Consider the following 23377-nt stretch of genomic DNA (forward strand, 5'->3'; position numbering starts at 1 on the left):
CTCTGTTTTTACCCCGCCATACGAAATTCGCTACGCCTATTAGTAAACCTTGTTTCGATCACACGCGTCACCACCGGAAAGAAAAATAAACCTGAACCACGTAAATGAAACTATTTGTGAAAGGCTATTTGTGCTTATGCTGTAGACCTATTCCACCCTGTGCAAAAAACGTAAGCTGTGAGATTTCGACGGTACCAAAATCAAGGTTCAATACGAGATTGTCGAAATAAAATAAACGCAAGATGTAGACGTATCAAAGAGTTCGCTCATGGTCTCTGTAAGAAGAGCACTAAGCACACAAAAATAAAATACGCAAACGAAAACAGGTATGCATTTCTCTGTTTACAACGTCCGGGCAATAAAATTCGCATAGCTAAGCGTTGATCTGCGACACTGTCCATTTCGATTTCCACCTGAAAACACGACTGACACAGACAGACAGACACAAAACTTTATTGAGGTCCTGAGGAACACTACCTCCAGGAGGTAGAGCAGCGGGCCGCTCCCACGTCGGAACGGGTAGGCCGAGCCTCACCGCGGCGTCGTGGGCCCTCTGGACAGCACAGAGTTGATGTGCAAGTTCTGAGCTCCTGAACGCAAAGCTCCATTCCTCTTCGGTCATGTGCCGAGAATCGCGTGATGAGGGGCACTGCCAGAGCATGTGTTCTCACGTAGATACGGCGCCAGAACCTGGGTATGTTGGAATAATGCTTTCAGTACGACCTGGTTTGAAGCATGCCGAGGGTACATGCCTGGGCCCTACAAAGTTGCATAAGAGGAAGGGGGAAAATCCTTCAGTTCCTCTGATAATGTTTGGTCAGCCCATTGAAAGTTGGGAGAACATCCCTAAAGACCATTAGGTTGGAGTGTGAAGGTCCTGCAGGCCACCCAGCACGGTGAGTAAGTTCGCCTGCTCGGGCATGGGCGATCTCGTTTACGTTTGCAATGGAGACCAGATGTGATATGAGGTGAGCCGGAAATCAAATTATGGCGTGTTCCGAACTATCCCTATTACCTAAGATGCCAGCTACTTCAGCCGATACTAATCTAGATGCAAAGGCTCGCACTGCCGCTCGTGAGTTCCTACAGATGTGTTGCCGGGAGTCGTCAAGGAGAGCGAGAGCTATGGCTACCTGTTCAGCTTTAGCGGGTGTGCTGTTCCTGATTGCGAATAAAATTGTTTATAATTACTTCTCCGTAAACCAACCTGAGTCAGTATAATAAACAGAGTCCGGTTGACCACAGAAACTTCAGCAGGGCTTTCTACGCTTGACTGTCATTTTCCCGTGCTTGAGTGCGTGCGTTTTCTATTTTCTTTTCTTTAACTGTCCCTTCGCTTCTTTTTCCCACCTTACTTTTCATGCCCATTTTCCTTTCCCCAGTGTAGGCTAGCAAACCGAAAAATTCTTTTCGTTAACTTTCCTGTCTTTCATTCAACGTTAATCTCTCTCTCTCTCTCTCTCTCTCTCTCTATATATATATATATATATATATATATATATATATATATATATATATATATATATATCAAAAGAGGTTTTCAGTCACCAACCACAGCGGATCAATTTTGGTTACCCTTTCACATAATTTTCCTTAGCTTGACAAGAGCCTTTTCGAAGTCGAAGTATGATGTGGACTCGGCAATCACTTAAAAGACAGCTTTGTACAAGGTACAAATATTCTCCCATTACATGTAGGTCACTATGTGGGGCCGCGTATATTCTGCGGTTTTCTCTGTAATAAGCATAAATTTCACTATATGTGGTGATCCCTTCCTGCTAGAAGTCCAGGGCTGAAGAGTGCACCTCCCGGTTGAAAAAACCGCGTGCTACACAGGAGCAAAGCTCTTTAGGAGCAAAGCAAAGCTTTAGGAGCAAAGCAAAACACAGGAGCAAAGCTCATTTTAGGAGCAAAGCTCTTTAGGTCGTGGGTCGTTCGTCCACGTTGTATGTTGTAGTAGCCATGGTCGTCGTAGTATTACGTAGCCATCTCCACAGCCGGACTAGAGGAACGGTACTCGTGCACTCATTGGAGTTGAGGAGGAAAGCCGTGCACGTAAGTCATGAAAAAAAGAGAGTTGTTTCTGAATAAATTACCTACAGAGACGAGCATCGGTGACTTGATCTTCATTAAAATTTGCCTTGAATTTGATGCTTACTAAAAAAGAAATTGGCAGATCCCACGTACCAAGGGAATCGATGATATGCGAAGCACGAACGAGATATGTGGATATGTCACCCTAAAATCAGCACAACGTTATGAAGTGGAGGATAATGATGCCGTATGTGACTTCCATGTCACGGTATCATGTTTCGATGCACCGTTTACCTTCGTCATCTAATCACGTCACGTGATACCAAAATTTAATATATGTGGAGCGAAACGACCGCGAGCACACTATGAGCGTGGTATGTTGTCATGTTGCTACATGACACGCGTGTCCGGATTATCATGTTTGCACCAGCCATATACTTTCGTCATCCATTGACGCCACTTAACACAAAAGTAGGTATACGTGGAGCTAGCAAACGGCGGCAAGCGCATCAAGAAGTGCCCAATAAACTCCAATGTAGCGCTTACGCGCGCACGCTGCACACAGTGACGCTATGTTATCAAGACGCGAGCTCTGTACAGTCTCACGCCAGGCGCGACAGGCGCGCCCAGCGTCCGTCAGCGTGGCCCGACGGCAACCGGTGCGAAATGCGACATACAGCATTTTGCACCGATACGTTACCCAGACAACACTGCGTCTCCATCTTTTCGTGATAGAGGGACGCCGGACGCGCTCAAACACGCATGCAACAAAGCAACGCAGCGCGACGCGCGCCTGCGAGTATATGGCAGGACCGGCGCCTTGGGCGTGACGCGTCGAAGTGAACACCGGCGAGGACGCGCACCGCATCACGTCGAAACGTATTGGCGCCTTGACTGTGGCATGCAGTCATGTTTTCACATGACACACACCTCAATATTAGCATGTTTGCACCAGTCACATACTTTCGTCATCCCTTGACGTAACGTAATACCGAAATCGGCATGTGTGAAGCTAACGAAACGGTCGCGAGCGCATCATGAGTGCGGCATGTAGTCATGCTGTTACACTACACGCATCATGTTGGGATGTGTGATTTACCCATGTCAAGCGTTCGCGTCACTCAATACCAAGTTTGGTACATGCGAAGCTAGCGAAACGGCCGCGAGCGCATCATGAGCGTAGCTTGTAGTCATGTTGTTACTTGACACGCATATCATGCTTATCCTGTTTGCACCAATATCATACCTATGTCATCCATTCACGTCCCGTAATACCAAATTTGGTATAAGTGAAACTAGCTAAACGGCCGGCAGCGCATCATGAGCGTAGCATGTAGTCATGTTGTTACATGACACGCATCTCATGATTATCATGTTTGTACTAGTCACATACCTTCGTCATCCATTCAGGTACCGTAATACCAAATTTGGTATATGTGACGCTAGCGAAACGGACGCGAGCGCACCATGAGCGTGTCATGTAGACATGTTGTTACATGACACGCATGTCATGATTTTCTCGTTACGGTCTGTCGCTTGTGTTCGCCATGCGGTCATGTGATACCATACCAGTTTCGCAACAAGCCAGGTGAACAAAACCACCACAAGAGCTGCAGGACCAAGAAATGTAAATCACAGACATTCATGACATACATGTCTTCATTTTTACATTATGACAATAGTCAAAGATGTTTTTCATACAGTCATGTTATATCGATACCATTATTGAAACGGCCAGGAGAGCTGAAAGACGTAGGCGGATAGATAGATAGATAGATAGATAGATAGATAGATAGATAGATAGATAGATAGATAGATAGATAGATAGATAGATAGATAGATAGATAGATAGATAGATAGATAGATAGATACACTTAATGTCCCCGCAGTTCGCTAAGAAACGCTTCGCATTTAAAATTACTTGTAACCAGCTTTGGTAGGATGCGCATACTGAAGATGCCACCCACGCCCAAGGACTTTGACGAGCAACCTGAGGCACCGCTATCATCATCGATGAAGGGTTGGAGAAGACAGCAACCAATTCTCTGTTCCTGTTGCTTCAACCAAAAAAAAACTGCCTGACTTTAAAGTTTATTCATTCATTGAAGAAAAATTTATCCCGGAATAAAAACTATAAACGTCGCATGTACGTGAGAACGCTCATTAGACACATGAATCTGTCCATGGTACGTCGCACACAATATCTGCATAGATATTACAAAATATCACGGTAAGGCGAATATTATTTAAGGTTGTGCGAGGACGCTACCGGTAAGTTTAGAAAGCATTAAAAGCCATGAACGTAAAAAAAGGCTCCACCAATAATCTATAATGGCTACATTGAATTATGTAGTGTGAAGCTATCTTGGAGCTGTCGCTTGACAGAAGCTGAAAAAGAAGGTTATGTTGCCACATCACACATTGCGTAAGAGAATTAAGACAGATGTTTCCTTAGAATGTTAGGTTAGAGAGAAAAAAAAAGAAAGAAGACAAGAGAAAAAATTAAGAAAGAAGAACGAAAGAAATAAAGAGAAATAAAGGAAGAAAGATGCTCGATTTAAGAGAGCTCTGCGAGATTGAGCGCTTCCTTTGCTGTAAAGCATGAAAGAAGCGGACAAAGATTCCGTTAGGCGAAGGCCAACCTTACGCCATCGGCCTTAGAGTAATCGATTGGCTTTGGCTTTCCCTAGACCTTGCTTATGTGCACTTTTATGCTTTTTTCCCTTTTGGATTTCGACTTGAACGTTTCTGAGTAGTCTTGTCTTCCGTTCCACCGTGTTTTATTTGCGTAACATAAGACTCAATTATTGTTTATGTTTTGTTTATTTTATCGCGAAGGCCAAGCATGCTACAATTTTTATTTGTTATTTTTATTGTTTCTACATCATGCATACATGCTGTTCGCCTGCCACCTTATAAAATACTCATCGCTTTCTCCTCCTCCTTCTTGGAACCCGCTTTCCACTAAAATTGGCTTCGCCAGACACGACTTTTCTTTCATTCTTTTCTTTCATTTGTTGCATTGCTATAGCCACACCACTGTTTTCTTGCTGTCATCGTTTCCGGTTAAGACGAACAGCAATCAGCACTTCGCACGGTTGTTTTATCACACCGTTTTGCCTTCGTTTTTTTTTCTTTTTATTCACTCACAGGGAATATTTAGCCGCTCAGTCCTTGGTTAACCTTGCATTCATATGCTTATCTTTATTTTTTCGAAGCAAAACTTTGGTGTTGGCTGACCGAATCTATATCGCCCCACTAGCCTAGCTCTTTTGTGAGCCGTACTTCATTTCAATAGGTGCTTACGCTCAACATTCATAATTTTTTTCCTTATACCTTTTTGGTCCCAGACCACATGCTGTTATGGAAGAATCTAAGGCATACAATAGAAGTTTTAATCTTGGGTACGTCGACAGATTTTGCTCATCCGGAAACGAACGTCACAATAGTTCGTTGTTTGGGGCGTTATAATTGTTGCTTCATTGTCTCGCAGCAGTGTTATCTTTGCTGGGAGAATGTCAATGATTACTGCAATTTCGGTATGACCTATTATTGATGAAAACGTTATGAAGAAAATGTGTTCCTGAACACTTGTTTTAATTTCCCTCATTTAATTTATTTCAAATGGTCCGGATAAATAAGTACTTGTGTAGGTTCTCTGTATGGAGCCTGACTTAATCCCATCTTGAAATTCATGGTGTAACGAAACCCCGTCTGGTCAGGAGGAGACATCGAAAAAAAAAACGCTAGTTATAAAAAACAGAACAAAACAAAACGAGGCGTTTCAGCTACAATAAGGGAGCCTTCAGAATGTTGTGCGTTGCACATATTCATCTATGGTCGTTGACCAAATAAGAATAAATATAGGCTCCACTCAAGAGGCCACATTGCTCTTATGTTCCGTGCCTCCCCGCTCCAAAGTCAGTAGTTCTGAAACTATGGCAATAATTTTCTCACAAAGAACATTCATCTTGCAATACTTCATTCATAATAAAATGAACGAACGAAAGCTCAATAAGAAAACTTCAAAAGGCACGGAGTTAAGCTTCAGCTTTGCTATATGTCTCTTTCTTCAACCCCCCCCCCCCCTCAAGCTCACCTCAGAGGCCACAAAGAAGGAATATACATCTCTCGAAGGTGGCGTTTATACGCTGTAGCTATGGTGGTATTAAAAGATACAGTGACATATTCAACGCATTGTTTAAAAAGTGAATCGTTCTTTTGAGGTTTTACAAATTGAGAGAGTAGTATTAATCACTTTTCATATAGAGTGGTTATTTGTTGTTTTATGAAAACTTTGCTGTCAGGTTTCCTCACTAAACTGTAACTATAGACTGCAATTATGAGTCAAAGCTAAGAATAAAGAAGTGATCTGAGATTGACTTCATAAATTTCATTTCTTGTGTTACCGTAAGTACCAAGTATTTGTCTCACGTCAAAGCGCTTGTCATCGTGTTTGAGTTAAACGCCATTGTTTCGTTCGACACCTTCTTTCATCAAAATAAAAATGCATAGCGCACATTGCGTTTAACAGCAGGAGTCATTGCCTACGTTGTCGTTATGTTAATGATAAGATAATATTTGTGACTAAAGTTCTGATGAGCAAAGCTGTAGGTGAATATTTTTTCTCGCTTCGACGACTTCCACATCATGGTATTTCTTGACCTCCCAGTCCGTCTTGAACATTGTGTCTTTATTTTGTTTTTCCCTTGTGATCCACTTCAACTATAGCACTGTGCCATGCGAATTTCCTGATGGAGAATTCGGGCAACGTTTTCTTGCGAAAAAAAAGCGCCTGATTGGAACATATGTCTCCATGGAAAACAACAAGATGAAGCTCGTATTAGGGTCCCTCGATGGAATGTGAGCGATTTCTCAAAAGAGCGCTTGTAGATTTAGGAACGCAAAAATTTTTAACGTTTTTTTCGGGTCTCTGTGTCGATATGCACGTTGCAGCGTCAGCGACTGCGACCATTCCTATCTACAACACTTTTTGTCCTCAATTTTCTTTCCCTTGCTTATTGCTGTTTTCGGGTACGCACTTCTGCATGTAGCTTGGTAGCCAAACTCTATTCGCTTTTACTTCTGTCTTCTTGGTAATTACTCGTGCTCTGCATCTTTAGCATGGTCTTTGGAAACACTATGCACTCAGGCTTCAATGCATCTGCAATAGAGCTGGAGATTCATTTAGAAGACAGGGTGCAATACATATAACCACAGTGCATCAATGGGCTGTTCATCAATCTTAGTGGCGACTCAGAAAGTGGAGTTTCTTGTCGCGGTATTCGTATTATGGGCAGCCCGACATCTTCATTCCCTGTGAAATTCCCTGTCATTTTCATTCCACGTAAACATCACCTTGAAGAAAATACAGGGAGTGATTTGTACTGCCTTACGTGATATCCTATTCTTTTTCTGCTATGTTTGGACACAAAGTAATGCAGAGAGAGTGTGAAGCATGAAAATGATTCTACAGACACTAAAGCATAAAGAATATGGAAAAGAATAGTTTTTGCGTATACTCCTATAGTTATTATGAAGTGAATTGAAATTAGTTATACAGGACGAAAGATTAACCTTCCCACCTCCTAAATTCGAACCCACAATTTTCGCACTGCGCCTCCAAAGGTAGTCAGTTTGTGCTATGCTGGTTGGTGTTTTCTCGTTCCATGCACTTGATTCTGCTATTTTTGACCAAGTGCACAAACACTGCATTGTGATTGTTATGCAGCGCCACTACTAGCCAAGGCATCATGTATGCAACACTGTTTTTACAGTGGTCCAGGGATATCACTTGATATTTGCCAGATGTGTCAGCTGAGTGATGAATCTTAGCGTGCTATTCGAAGACATCAGCTGTGCCGGGACATGACACTCGCTGTGAACGAACTAGAAAAAAGTGATGTTTTTCAAGAGCCTGTTCGCTCCTTTGATAGAAGGAAATGAGTAAAACTGATAATACGGCCAAGAAAAGCATTGAAAAGATTGTTGCATTTCGGCTATACAGTAGGAATCTTTGACGTAGATATTGATTATTTTATGTAAGCAAAAATAACCTCTTTCACCATGTGAACCGAACCCACGACCCCTGATATACGCTTACGATGATCGTTCAGTTGATGAAGAGGGTAAGTTACTTGGAAAAAAGCATAGTTTAATGTCGGTAATGCAAGTCTAAAATGGTTACTTATTGTGCGTCATTATTGAGATAGTGCACAGTATATGTCAATTTATTATGGCAGGATGGCTTCGGACTTTCGCACTGTAGAGTAAACAGTACTGTGAATCTCCTAACATTACTTAAAAAAACACAATTCTCCTTCGAGACTCCTGTCTCAACACCACGCTTCTGATACGGCAATGAGGATGGCGGAGGCGTTTATTATTCTATTCACTATGGAGAACTATGCATCATTGAACAGGGCAGGAATAAGGGCCCAGAAAGTGTACAGTTGGGAGGGTATGTGATTTTCTCAAAGCAACAGCACTTAAGCAAATCCGTGGTAAGGCGGTTACAATGTACGTACCCAGAGCAGGAAAATTTCAATTGCACGAGCCGGGCTTTCAGCGCGGAAATGCGCACTCAAGTTTTGTGCTCAGTTATAGGCACTCGTGCCGTAAATAAATTTATTTGCTTTCCCCCCTCTTATTAAGGGCGAAGCACCTCAGTACGGCACAATGTCCCTCCGTTCATAAACCACCACCTGGTGTCTACAGCAGATGCAGAAACCCAGACATCTGTGAACTATAACTACAGAAGGGTTATCAAAAAGCTGTGAACGAGAACAACGAAAAGAAAAGACCACGAAACCAGAATTACACTGATTTTGCCCCCCTAATAATTAAAGAATATGACTGAACAAATGTTTAAAAAAAGAATAAAAAAGCAGACTGTTCACGAGAATAAAACAGAAGGCCACTATTCATGATCCGATGCCAACTTATTCGCACTATCATCACCATTCCCTTCTTGTCTATGCGTAAATTTAAGACGTATGTGATTCTGCTCGAAATTACTGCTTTTTGTGTTTCCTTTAATCTTTGGTTTCTTCAGTGATTCGTGATCTGTGAGAGTGCTGCAGTGATGTAAGTTCCATCGTGTCTATGGGCTCTTGTTTGTGCGAGCCGCTGAAGTGATTGCGTAACACCACGCAGTTGTACTCGGATGAAGTGCTGTTATTAGTATACAATACACTTCCCTGTTTCTTCTATAAAGCGCCTGTGCCGTACTTCATTCGGGATTTCGGAAGTTCTGTTTTTTTTCTATTTTGAAAACACTTCTATAAGTTTTTTGTGCTAAAAGATTGAAGGCTTGTGCACCTCGCTTCCGAATACGAAAAATTATGGGTGCCCGGCGGTACTAAAGAATCTTGCCATCAGCACGCAGTTCACTGCATTTTTACGTCACGAGTATGGGCATAACCCATTGCTGTTCGCTTCGGCAATTCAATGAGTACTCAGCCTTGCATGGCGAATGGCTTCACCGAACGCTCCTTATACGTTGCTTGCTGGGCACATATTATCCTGCTTTGAGTCATTTTAAACCCCCATACCTTTGTTTATGCTAATATTCGCCCGTTGCGTACACGAAAACAACTAGGCACCAATGCCAAAAAAAGCTGGATGGCCAAAGAACATGTGCTCGTAATCACATGCTCTGGTCATCCCAACTGTTCCTGCACGTATTATCCTGATACTCCAACGTTTACAAACGACAGTTCCCCCTAGAAAATCAGAAGCAGCGCAAGGCACATAACAAGAAAGAGACGAAACAAGCGCAATTATTTGTTCGCTTGAGGTAGCTTGAAGTCTCCACCCAATACCGACTTGATAAGAAGTTGGGCACGATGTTGCAGCTTACTTCGGCGGCAACAGGCAGTCCACCGCTTCTTAGATAAACCTATCTCGATCTTCAACAGGCGCTCCTGCAGTAGAGTTCCTCGCTCGTGAAGCAGAGAGTGGCAGCATTTGATCCATCTCTGTCCTGCTGCCATGCCATTCATGATGTTTCTACTATTTTTCCAAACATGTGTCAACCAGTCCAAGCGAGCCCTTCAGCGTTTTTTTCAACTAACACCCCTACTTGTGCTCTCCCTGTGTCAGATAAGAAATCATATATGAAAATTCAATGAAGATCAATTGAGTCTGCTCCCACTAATGAACTCTTCGGAAACTTCGGCGTGTTACATACCTGTGCTTGTTGCCGATGCAGGTGGTTTGCTCATTACATTTTATCAATACTGTTTTCTCAGTGGCACAAGGCTCCAAACTACTTCGACCAACAAATGCTCTCGAATAAGCAGCTAACACCTGTTATCGCACCTGACGTGCACTTTTTATGTTGATATGGCAAGGCGCACTTCCAAAGCGACTTTTAAATTGTGAATTCAGGCAGTCATGTAAACTACGACTTACATTTATTTCGGTCTTTTTAAATCAATAGTTGGATTTTCCCGCCATTCAGTTATACCATTGCTGGCTGCCGACGAAGGCAGCGAAACTCCAATTGACGGAACCTTTCATATTCGGATTTTATCTTGAAAATTCCTAAATTGCATACGGCAGCATGGTGAATTGTAAAAACGGTGTATTGATTTTTAATGTACTCGGCCGTGGCTCTAACAATACATACAATACATACCCAGGTAGGTCGGCGTATCATAAAGGAAGCGTACAAGCGTTTAGTATCCTGACGTGTATCACAGGCGCACGAGTGGTACTGGTGATAGTTAACTGCAGCAAGTCTTCATCTAGACAGCTATAATACAAGCGTGCACGTATAATATCCCTGTAAAGTGAGCGCACAAAAATAAATCCAGTAGTGCTCGTTAAGAACCGCTTGGCACTATCGCTGTGCCATTACACGCACCGTGGCTCTGACACCATACTCACTTGCCTGCAAAATTTTCTTCACTCGGTGCCCAGTAATCTCCAGTCACGTAGATGCCGTTTCTTTGAGGCTGTGCAAGAAAGTCAACAGTATGCGATGAGGGAGTGGGGTCGGCTAATTCCTAGCATAGCCCGCAAATGCTGTCAAGATACTCGACAAGATCACTGGTTCCCGTCGTTACAAGAAAGGGCAGTGGTGTCTTTGTTGCATGCGTTTACTTCGCGGTAAGCTTCAAAATGAACTCTTGTCGATCAATTATCATGTGATCACACTGCGGACACAATACGGGTGACATTTGGGTTAAGCATCGGGCAAATCATAGTGTTAGAGGTGGAAACGTAAGGCTTATATATGAATGGATAGATGGGCGGATAAAAACTTTATTGAAGCCCTTAAATATTCTTCCTTCTTATTTTATGGCGAAGAGAAACACGGCCTTCTTCCACGTATGGACGGAGAGGCCTAGGCTCCCCTCGACGTCATGGACATTCTGGACAGCTTTTGTTGTTGAAGGACGGCTATGAATTGTCCAAAAGCGTTTGAAAGAGACACCAAAAAATGACGTGAACTTGACTGCCACTGTACATAATGAGGACAAAATATTTCACATGAAAATATTTACATCTTATTTGCAATCTACGGACCTAATGTGGCCCTAAGCAAAAAATACTGCATCTGTTGAGAAATTTCGAACACTCATGCCACATGAACTATACAACCATTTTCACATTTACAGGTATAAACCGAGCATGGACTTCTTAAAACATGTCCCCTCCTCATCTCGCAGAATGTGATGCGGCCTATGTTTGAAAATTTTAGGATGACGTTCCTATCTTCCAGTTTCCTTCAAAGTAAAACACTTCGCTCTCCTCCTCAGCCCGTCCGATGGAAACTGTCGGACTCCCTTTAAATAAAGCTTCTTTATTCATTTGTGGCACACACCTATATGGCTCTGAAAGCAACATATATATAAAGGAGGAAACGTCGTGTTCATCTATATTAGGATAATCTCCCGTGCACACGTCTTTGAAACAATAGGAAACACTTTTGAAACTTGCAAATATTAAAAAAATACAAGAATGAACAAGAAGATCCCCTATTGTGAAGGTTGAAGCAAGCGGCTCTTTTCTTCCTCGAAGTTCGCACCGAACAAATTTCGGCACTAGATGGGAAGACTCTGATAAGACACCCAAGTGCTAATTTCTCGAGGGATCCTCTCGAGCCATCGGCAAAGCGGATTTCTTCGAATGATGACGCGTTCTGAGGATCTAAGGTCTAATGACATGACAGCAGAAGCTATTAAGCTCTGTCGCGTATTGGTGTTTTAAGTGTCGTGCCTGCTCCTATCTCAGAATTCTTCCCCTCCACGCTACACATCTTCAAAAATGTAACTGGCCGTCAACGTTTCAATTTGATGCGTCCTCGTTTATATCAGATAGAGTTGTTTCAAAACAGCTAAGGACAGTGCTGCTAACTGCGCAACTCAGCCTACAACATAAGTGTTCCAACAAGTTAGGAAATCAAGCGATATAGGGCATGCATAAATAAACGGGTAACACAACTTCGCAATAAAAATGTCACAATTAGAGAATAAGTAATAGAGGGGGACAGGTAGCGTGGTTAACCAAATTAAAATAACCTGTGTGTTACCCTACACGAGGCAAACGGCATGGTGGTGGTTGTAAGAGGGCGAGGAAAAAAAATGGAGCCCGTGACGCACCACGCACACAAACACATAGCGAGTAATACTCCATCAGTCTGGAGCACGACGTGAAATCACTCTCCAGGTCGGTTTTTCTAAAAAAACTCAGCAGTCTTTTTGGTCACCTTCAGCTGCGACGTCATTTGTCGACTACGTGAGAGAGCATATTATAGAGATAAGCCTTTTGGCACCCCCAAACAGGGCTTGATGTGGTGCTTGTCCATCCGCTAAGAATAAGAATTCTCTTGCACTTACTTGTAGCTGTGAATGCTTTCCAAGTTTGGAATCATACACTATCGAAATTTGGGCTTGTTGGTGCATTGTGACGACTGAAAATAGCGCTAAGAAACGAGGACACAAGAAGAGGACACACAGCATAGGCGCTAACTTCCAACATAATGTTTATTACCACCGCACGCTCGCCTATATCACAAAAAAATATCACATGACATGAAAGATGCGCACAAAAAATTAATTTCTTAGAAAATACAATTTTTTATCACTAAGCGCAAGAGAGGGAGTGCTGACGCACTTAGACCCCAGTGAAGCGATAGCCTCAGCCTCAATAATCTCTCTAGTAAGCTTATCAAACATTCTCTTGATAACTGTGTATGCATTGAATATCGGCGCGCAGCCGCAGGATTTACAATGTATGGCCAACCAACTCCCCTGGCCGTTTTTCACATTATTACAATGTTCTCTTAATCGATCATTAAGGCAACGGCCCGTCTGTCCAATGTACTCTTTACCACAAGAAAGCGGGATACGATAAACAACGCATATGATGCAGGGAACATAAACAGTTCGATGCTTCTTACTACACCCTTTGGGTTTTTCGTCACGGTTATGAAGGCCACAAAGGCTGACCAACTTCTTGGGAGCCGAAAAGACAACCCTAACTTCAGAGCGCTTAGCTAATTTCTTTAGGTTGTGCGATATCTTGTGAAAGTATGGTATGACGACTAGGTGCTTCGGTTTCTCGGCATCACGACTCACTGTACATCCTGGGTTGCGAAGCGTACGAAGCAAGCCTTCAGCAACTGAAGTTTGTACGTGCATAGGATAACCTGCTTTCAACAAACGGTCTGACTGATTATGAAAACTATTGGCGATTTCGTGCTCACAAGATTTGCTTAAAGCATGACAAAAACAATGACTGATGATGCCTCTTTTCACTAGTTTAGAGTGAGCTGATTGGTAAGGAAGGACTGGTTTGTTCGTACGTGGTTGGTATGCCCAACATATGCGGTTAGGATGAAAGGTGAAGAGGGCATCGAGGAATTTTATGGCATTGCTCTCAGGCAGTTCGTGTGTGAGAGTCAAGGGTTTTAAAACACTCCGAAAAATGTGAAATTATTTTTGCCAAACCTGCCTCGTCTACTACCGTGTCATTAGTTAATAAAATAAGATAGTCATCGACATACCGGAACACTTTTTTTATCTTCAAATTATCAAGATGTAGGTAAATCGATCTGTCAATTCTACTTAAAAATGTGTCGCTTAAAATGGGCGCAATGCAAGACCCGATACAGATTCCGTCGTTTTGAATAAAAGGCTTGTCATCCCATGAAATGTAGGTCGTCTTGAGATAAAATGATAAAAGTTCTAAAAACCGACTTACAGAAACACCACACTCGGTTTGAAATCTAACAGAGCCAAACAAATCTATGCACTCTTCAACCGCAGGAAGCAACTGATCATGGGGAATAGAATAATACAAATCAGTCACGTCGACTGAAAAACCATAAACATGTTCATCAACACAAGTTTTCACATAATCTATGACTTGATCAGAACTTTTTACAATGAAAAGATCATCAACGTCAAGCCGGTTCAACTGTTCTTGCAAAAAAGTAGCAATCGATTTCTGCCAAGTATCACATTCTGAAACAATTACCCTAAAAGGCATATTGCTCTTGTGAGTCTTTGCATCAAAAAACACTTTTAAAAAGGCATGCTTACTATTTGTGATGCCACCGATAACTCGAGGGAGGTCAAGGTCTTTGCATAGCTTTTTTGCTTCCGATTTACCTTTTTCAATGTGGACGTCCTCGCGAGAGGAGAAAACAGAGCTTACAGCAGTGTGAGCCTTAGAACCAAACAGTCCCAGAGTCAGGATGGCGAAGCCTCCTTCCTTATCATCGGGAAGGACGGTAAGAGAGTGCTCCTTGAGAAAAGCCTCAACTCTCCTGAGAGGAATTTTGGATCCAGCTGGTCTGTAGCGCGAAACGGTGTCGACGCCTTCTGAGACGGAGTGTACTGGGTCTTGTTCGGGTACATGGCGCGAAACTTGTCGCACCATGGCTAGAAGTTCCGGTGGAGACGTCTTAGGTTCCACCGCAAAATGGGGCCCGAGGCTTAAAGTCCGGAGGATGTCGGGAGGCACGGTGATCTGTTAAGGCACGTGAACTGTCGGCTTTAGGTCGGTTACTTTTTTGGCGATGCCTGTGCGTAGCACCGGCAATTGTCGAGCCCAGAGGAATTCGGTGCTTTGGTCGGCGAGGCGCTCAAATTGTCGAAGCTGCTGCATGGCCACAGTATCTTCGAGACGATCAAAAAGACTCACAAGAGCAACATGCCTTTTAGGGTAATTGTGTCAGAATGTGATACTTGGCAGAAATCGATTGCTACTTTTTTGCAAGAACAGTTGAATCGGCTTGACGTTGATGACACTTTCATTGTAAAAAGTTCTGATCAAGTCATAGATTATGTGAAAACTTGTGTTGATGAGCATGTTTATGGTTTTTCAGTCGACGTGACTGATTTGTATTATTCTATTCCCCATGATCAGTTGCTTCCTGCGGTTGAAGAGTGCATAGATTTGTTTGGCTCTGTTAGATTTCAAACCGAGTGTGGTGTTCCTGTAAGTCGGTTTTTAGAACTTTTATCATTTTATCTCAAGAAGACCTACATTTCATGGGATGACAAGCCTTTTATTCAAAATGACGAAATCTGTATCGAGTCTTGCATTGCGCCCATTTTAAGCGACATATTTTTAAGTAGAATTGACAGATCGATTTACCTACATCTTGATAATTTGAAGATAAAAAAAGTGTTATGGTATGTCGATGACTATCTTATTTTATTAACTAATGACACGGTAGTGGACGAGGCAGGTTTGGCAAAAATAATTTCGCATTTTTCAGAGTGTTTTAAACCCTTGACTCTCACACACGAACTGCCTGAGAGCAATGCCATAAAATTCCTCGATGTTCTCTTCACCTTTCATCCTAACCGCATATGTTGGGCATACCAACCACGTACGAACAAACCAGTCCTTCCTTACCAATCAGCTCACTCTAAACTAGTGAAAAGAGGCATCATCAGTCATTGTTTTTGTCATGCTTTAAGCAAATCTTGTGAGCACGAAATCGCCAATAGTTTTCATAATCAGTCAGACCGTTTGTTGAAAGCAGGTTATCCTATGCACGTACAAACTTCAGTTGCTGAAGGCTTGCTTCGTACGCTTCGCAACCCAGGATGTACAGTGAGTCGTGATGCCGAGAAACCGAAGCACCTAGTCGTCATACCATACTTTCACAAGATATCGCACAACCTAAAGAAATTAGCTAAGCGCTCTGAAGTTAGGGTTGTCTTTTCGGCTCCCAAGAAGTTGGTCAGCCTTTGTGGCCTTCATAACCGTGACGAAAAACCCAAAGGGTGTAGTAAGAAGCATCGAACTGTTTATGTTCCCTGCATCATATGCGTTTTTTATCGTATCCCGCTTTCTTGTGGTAAAGAGTACATTGGACAGACGGGCCGTTGCCTTAATGATCGATTAAGAGAACATTGTAATAATGTGAAAAACGGCCAGGGGAGTTGGTTGGCCATACATTGTAAATCCTGCGGCTGCGCGCCGATATTCAATGCATGTACAGTTATCAAGAGAATGTTTGATAAGCTTACTAGAGAGATTATTGAGGCTGAGGCTATCGCTTCACTGGGGTCTAAGTGCGTCAGCACTCCCTCTCTTGCGCTTAGTGATAAAGAATTGTATTTTCTAAGAAATTAATTTTTTGTGCGCATCTTTCATGCCATGTGATATTTTTTGTGATATAGGCGAGCGTGCGGTGGTAATAAACATTATGTTGGAAGTTAGCGCCTGTGCTGTGTGTCCTCTTCTTGTGTCCTCGTTTCTTAGCGCTATTTTCAGTCGTTGGAATCATAGTTAGGTCATCCGGAGGGGCCGTGTTATTTTGCTCATGTTTCGCGCAGCATGGGCATGTTCAAATAACTGCAGAATGGAACATGTTGACTTGCAAAGCAGATGATTGCACCGGACCACTTGAACAGAAGCGCTGTGCGTACGAAGAGCTGCGTAAACACAGTCCGCATACCGTTCCTTGAGGTTTCGTGGTGGTGCCAGTATATGGCCAACCTTCCAGCCTACCTCTTCAGCTCTCTCTTTAAAGTGCAACCACCAGGATCACTTAGTTTGGTACATTCCCGTGAAAAGAGCCACAACTTCACTGGCTTCGCTATTGCTATCAAAATTTACTGCTTGATATTTAGTGATACTGCAGAATAAAATATTGATATAAGAAACTGTATTTATGTGTTGTTTTAGAATCAAGAGTACCATGAGTGCCACGAGTGTCATCAATCGAGCTATAGATACACAGCAGCATATAAAGAAACGTTTACACCCTTAGATGGGTTGTTGCACAGTGCGGTCCTATTATTTAACACTTCTAAAGATGCAGGGCTGAGACCTTTTGTGAGGAACGATGAAACATCAAAGTTGCATGAGAAACTAATTCTGGTGGCTTACCGGATATAGTATCGTAGCTGTATTTTAGGAAGGCGCAATAACAAGTTCCCACAACTGCGACTGCATTGTAACGTGGGTCAAATTCGAAAAATACCCGATCACCACGCTTTTGTCTTTATTTAGGCAGTTCTTGGATATCATCTAGAATACACTCATACGTCTTGCTTAACGTTCTCGTCGTAGTTTTGAGAAAGCAGAAATTTACGCCCCAGCCTTTCAAGTAAGCGTGTTTTAGCAACCACAAGCCACGCAATAGGTGGACTATACAAAAATTGCTAGTGACAAATCACAATCCTCTGTTCGACGTAAGTAGAAGAAAACCACAACAGGGCATGGAAAAAGAAGTTCTGGGCCATTTTTTTGTGTTAACAAGGATTAAAAGACTCGGCTCTGAAAGGCCGCAGTGCAAATAACTAAACAGCGTTGATGTGGATGATATCGTGGATAGTATACGGACACGGGCGTCCACCTGTCCATCCACCCGCCCGCCCGCCCGCTTGTCCGTCAGTCCGTCTGCCCGCCGTCCGTCCATCCGTCCATCCGCCCGCCCGCCCGCCCGTTCGTAAGTCCGTCCGCCCGCCGTCCGTCCATCCGTCCATCCGTCCGTCCGTCCGTCCGCCCGCCCACCTGCCTGCCCGCCCGCCTGCCTGCCTGCCTGCCTGCCTGCCTGCCTGTCTGTCTGTCTGTCTGTCTGTCTGTCTGTCTGTCTGTCTGTCTGTCCGTCCATCCGTCCGTCTGACTCAGCATCTCCTGAGTGAGTCATGGACCTAGGCGGTGTTCTGAATGAAAAAAAAATTGGCAGAACCCTCGTACAGTTGGAATTGATGACATGCGAAGCACGAATGAGAAATGTTGATATTGTAAGACAGTAGCAGCGTTGTAGTCTCAACGGCGTTTATTAGGCCGAATCGCCTGATCAACCCTTCAAACGAAGACGACGTTTTTTGTCGCGAATCAAAGTTCCTCCCGAATAAGAGTGCGAATCAGCGCGCGAAAATCCGCATCCGAGGAAGGCCGGCTGTCACTGGCATCTGGGTAGTCTGGGTGCAATCGAATGGCTTGGAGTTCACTAAGATGCCGACATGTCGTGATGACGTCCTCAACGGTGGTGGGGTTTTCAAAAGCCAGAGCGTTAAACGCGACATGGCCGATCCCTTTGAGGATGTGGCGAACACGATCAGTTTCTGTCATCGCCCAGTTCACGCGGTAGCAAAGGGCGAGGACGTCTTCAATGTACGAAGTGTACGTATCCCCAGGATGTTGGGCACGCCCATCGAGCTTTCATTTCGACACTTCGGAATGAATGTTCGGTTTCCCAAAATCCTATGGACTTGTTGAGAAAAAGTTGGCCAATCTGGGAAGCGGCACTCGTGGTTAAAAAGCAAACTTTCGCGACATCGGACAGATAGAAGGCGACGTGACGAAGTTTTTGAGGCTCATCCCATTGGTTATAAACACTGGTCATGTCGTATTCTTTTAGCCATACCTCGACGTTGTCGCGTGGAAGACCACTGAAGATGGGTGGGTCGCGCTGCCGGGTGTTGACGATCCACGCAGGAATTATTTGTTGGACAGGGATGCTGGATGTTCCGGGCAGCGGTTCTTGAGCCATCACAGCGGGCGGGGGAAGCAAGCGGCGACCCGAACGAAGCTCCAGGGGAACGTGACGTCGGAGAGGACTTGAGGATCGAAGCAGCCTCCACTACTCTGTAAGACAGTAGCAGCGTTGGAGTCTCGACGGCGTTGATTAGGCCGAATCGCCTGATCAACCCTTCGAACGAAGATGACGTTTTTTGTGATGATGCTTATATACAGACGAAGAAGATGAAGCTCAAACGTTGTGAATATTGTGCTTACAAAATGTCATTTTAAAATCAGCACAACGTCACGAGGTTGAAGTAAATGAAGCCGTACATGACTTCGGTGTCATTATTATTATGTTTGGATGTGTCGTTTACTTCATCATCTGTTCACGTCACGTGATACCAAATTCATTATATGTGGAGCTAACGAAATGGCCGCAAGCACGCTATGAGCGTGGTGTATTGTCATGTTCTTACTTGACACGCGTGTCAGGATTATCATTTTTGCACCAGTCATATATTTCGTCATCCATTGACGTCCCGTAACACCCAATTCGGTAAATGCGGAGCTAGCAAACGGCCGCGAGCGCATCATGAAACACCCAACATACTCCAATGTAGCAATGACGCGCGCGCACGCTGGGCACAGCGAAGCTACGTTAGCAAAACGCGAGCACTCTATCGTCTGTCGCCAGGCGCGACCAGCGTCCGTCGGCGCGGCCCGACGGCAACCGGCGCGAAATGCGACATGCTGCATTTCGCACCGATGCCATAGAGTAAACTTACTCTATGCCGATGCGTTACTCACACCGCACTGAGTCTCCCTCTTTTCGTGACGGAGGGAAGCCGGACGCACTGAAACGCGCAAGCGTCAAAGCAACGCAGCGCGGCGCGCTCCTGCGAGTATATGGCAGGACCAGCGCCTGGCATAGCAACGCCGGCGGGACGCGACGAAATGAACGTCGGCGAGCACGCGCATCGCGTCACGTCGAAATGTATTGGCGCTTTGACCGTGGCATGTAGTCATGTTCTGACATGATACGCATCTCAAGATTCTGATGATTGCACCAGTCACAATAACTTTGTCATCCATTGGCGTCACGTAATACCAAATTGTACATATGTGAAACTAGGAAAACGGCCGCGAGCGCATCATGAGTGCTGCATGTAGCAATGTTGTTACATGACACGCATCTCATGATTGTCATGATTGCACCAGTCACAATACCTTCGTGACCATTCACGTCCCGTAATACCAAATTTGGTATAAGTGAAGCTATAGCGAAACGGCCGCCAGCGTATCATGAGCGTAGCATGTAGTCATATTGTTACGTGGCACGCATCTCATGATTATCTTGTTTGCACCAGTCACGTACCTTCATCATCTATTCACATACTGTAATACCAAAATTCGTATATGTGACGCATGCGAAACGGCTGCCAGCGCATCATGAGCGTGGCTTATAGTCTTGTTGTCACATGACACGCACCTCATGGTTATCATGTTTGCACCAGTGACATACTTTCGTCATCGATTCACGTACTGTAATACCAAATTTGGTCTATGTGACGCTAGCGAAACGCCGCGAGTGATTGATGAGCGCGGCAGGTAGTCAGGTTCTTACATGACACTCATGTCATGATTTACATGTTAAGGTGTGTCGCTTGTGTTCGCCATGCAATCATGCCATACCATACCAGTTTTGGAACATGTCATGTGAAGGAAATTACCTCGAAATCTGCAGGACTATAAATTGTAAATCATGACATTCATGACATACATATCATAATTTTTATGTTATGACTAGTCAAATATGTTCTTGATAGAGTCATGTTATGCCATACCAAGTTTGGTAGCGATACCATTATCGAAATGGCCAGGAGAGTTAAAAGTCGTAGGAGGCTAGATAGATAGATAGATAGATAGATAGATAGATAGATAGATAGATAGATAGATAGATAGATAGATAGATAGATAGATAGATAGATAGATAGATAGATAGATAGATAGATAGATAGATAGATAGATAGATAGATAGATAGATAGATAGATAGATAGATAGATAGATAGATAGATAGATAGATACGCTCAAAGTAGCCGAAATTCGCCAAAAATTGCTTCGCATTCAAAAGTCTTTATAACAGTACAAGTTGATACTTCGCGCTTCCTTGTAGTCTTCATTTCAATTCATGTATATCACATAAAGCTGCAGTCCGAACAGACGGGTCAAAAAGAATTTTTGGTACAATACACCTATCCATGAGACCAAGGACTATCAGCATTCTTGCAGTCATTAGGAGATTACTTAGTCCATCATAGCAATCTTTCTGTAATCCTGCCACAAAATTATAACTGCTGCAAAATTTCAGTCGTTAAACAAGCAGGTTTCTAACGGGCGTAAAGCATAGGCATAGAGTCTACATTGGGAAGAACAGAATCCCACCACCCCAGCACACAATTTTCAGCATGTTGAAAACATAGGAATTCGTCAAAGGGAATATATTCAGGCTATCATAATTCGTGAGGTACATTGTACCTAACAGGCTTCTATGCCTACAGCAGATATCTGGAAAAAACAATCAGCTTAAGCAAAGTTTACTATTTCCCGTGTATCATAACCTTGTTAAAGCATTTTAATTTAAGTAGATTTATCCTGAGAAACAGCCATCCAAAAATACGTTCAAGAAAATGCGGGAGTTAGTGGACAGGCTGCAAACAAGAAATTGGGCATTGATTATGGTCACAGTACTGAAATATATATCACAGCGATTACAACATTTCTTCGTTATACTTTGGCCTTGCACTATCCTCACGAGGAGTATATTAGTCTACTCATAGGATGTTTATTATTTCAGAAATGAAGGTTTTGGGATCAGTTTTATTTTCCATAATAATGGATTGCCTACATCGGGTAACGGTTAAAAAAACCGAGAAGTGGCAGTGTGATACCTTCATCAATACAAGGAGATTTATTCACGAGTGTTTACCAATACGGAGGAGGAGGAGGAGAAATAATTGAGGAAGGAAAGGGAGGTTAGCCAGTTCTCAGACCGGCTGGCTACCCTGTACTGGGGAAGGGGGTAAGGGGGATGAAGGATGAGAGAAAAGAGACGTTGTAAAAAAAAAAAAGAGAGAGAAGGTCATCAGACGATCCACGACGCTGTTTACAGTCTGTCTCTAAGACCACTTGCCCGCAAAAAGCGCAACAACGCTCTCAATGCCTTGCGTGCAGAGGACGATCTCGGCCAGTGTCCTAATACCCTTTCTTCCGACAATTGGCTTTTCCAATACGTAGGAAGTGATAACGAGCTTAGTACAAAATTGCTCTGCAGGTGTGCGAGTTCTCGAAATTATTTTAGTAATGTGAACCTACGGAAAGAGTTAAAAATACCTAATTTGCGTGCTTAGTTTTTACGTGTTCTGTGCCTGCTCGCTACCATCCCCCTGAAGTGGCTGTCTCGCAATCAAACAAGCAGGGATAATTAAGGTGCTTCACTAAGATTCCCTAGGCTCCGAAAATAAAGCATCAAGGCGGGAGCATAATCCTTCACGCCTCATGACTGGCCGCGATTTGAGACACAAAGATGGTGGCCAAGAGGTTCCGCAGTCTGCTCTTCTGCATAATGAGGCTTCTTGAGGACAAGCGTCTGTGTGCGCGCATGTGAGAGGGCGAGTTTTTTAAATTGTGAACTTTTAGTTTTTGTTTTCACGCTGCCCGTCGGAATATTTTACCTCGTTCGAGTGACTCTTAAGGAGGATCACAAGCGGACACTGAACTATAGGAGGATTGCAAGCGGACACTGAACACTGAAGTTTAATAAATACGCACTTACGAAGCCCTTTACACAGAAGTGCCACTCTGCTCGTCAGAGATAGTGGGCTTATTAAAAGAGCGAGTTCTGCTGTAGTGTGTTCACTTATACTACTGGCCTGTGAAAAGGACTTATGTTTCCATACGCTAAATATATGTCACATCAATTTAGATAAATATATAAAATATTCAAGCTACCATTTTGCCTTCATCTAAACGTGACAGCTACGGCGGCTATGAAAGTCGTGACTTTTCTGTTTTAGCCCCTTTAACCTTCCCAGTGGACATGGCTTCAGCATTATTTGTTTTGCGCGTGAATGTTTCAATGCGCAGACAAAAGCCGAAGTTTTCGTCGCGTCCTTTTTGTTCTCCCCGAAACATATATATAACTTCGTTCGCAACATTGCTAACGTATTACACTGTAATATGGCATGGCAACCGTGTAAAGATGTCGAAAGTGCGACAAAATTGGTAAAACTGCGACAGAGAAATGACATGGAAAAGGTTTCCTCGAGGCTTCTAAATGGATCGCAAGAAATGAATGGCAAGTGCACAAGAGCCTGTAGCCCGTGCCTAAAATACCGT

The sequence above is a fragment of the Rhipicephalus microplus genome, chromosome 2 (genome assembly GCF_043290135.1).
Source record: "Rhipicephalus microplus isolate Deutch F79 chromosome 2, USDA_Rmic, whole genome shotgun sequence".
In the NCBI taxonomy this organism is placed as follows: Eukaryota; Metazoa; Arthropoda; class Arachnida; order Ixodida; family Ixodidae; genus Rhipicephalus; species Rhipicephalus microplus.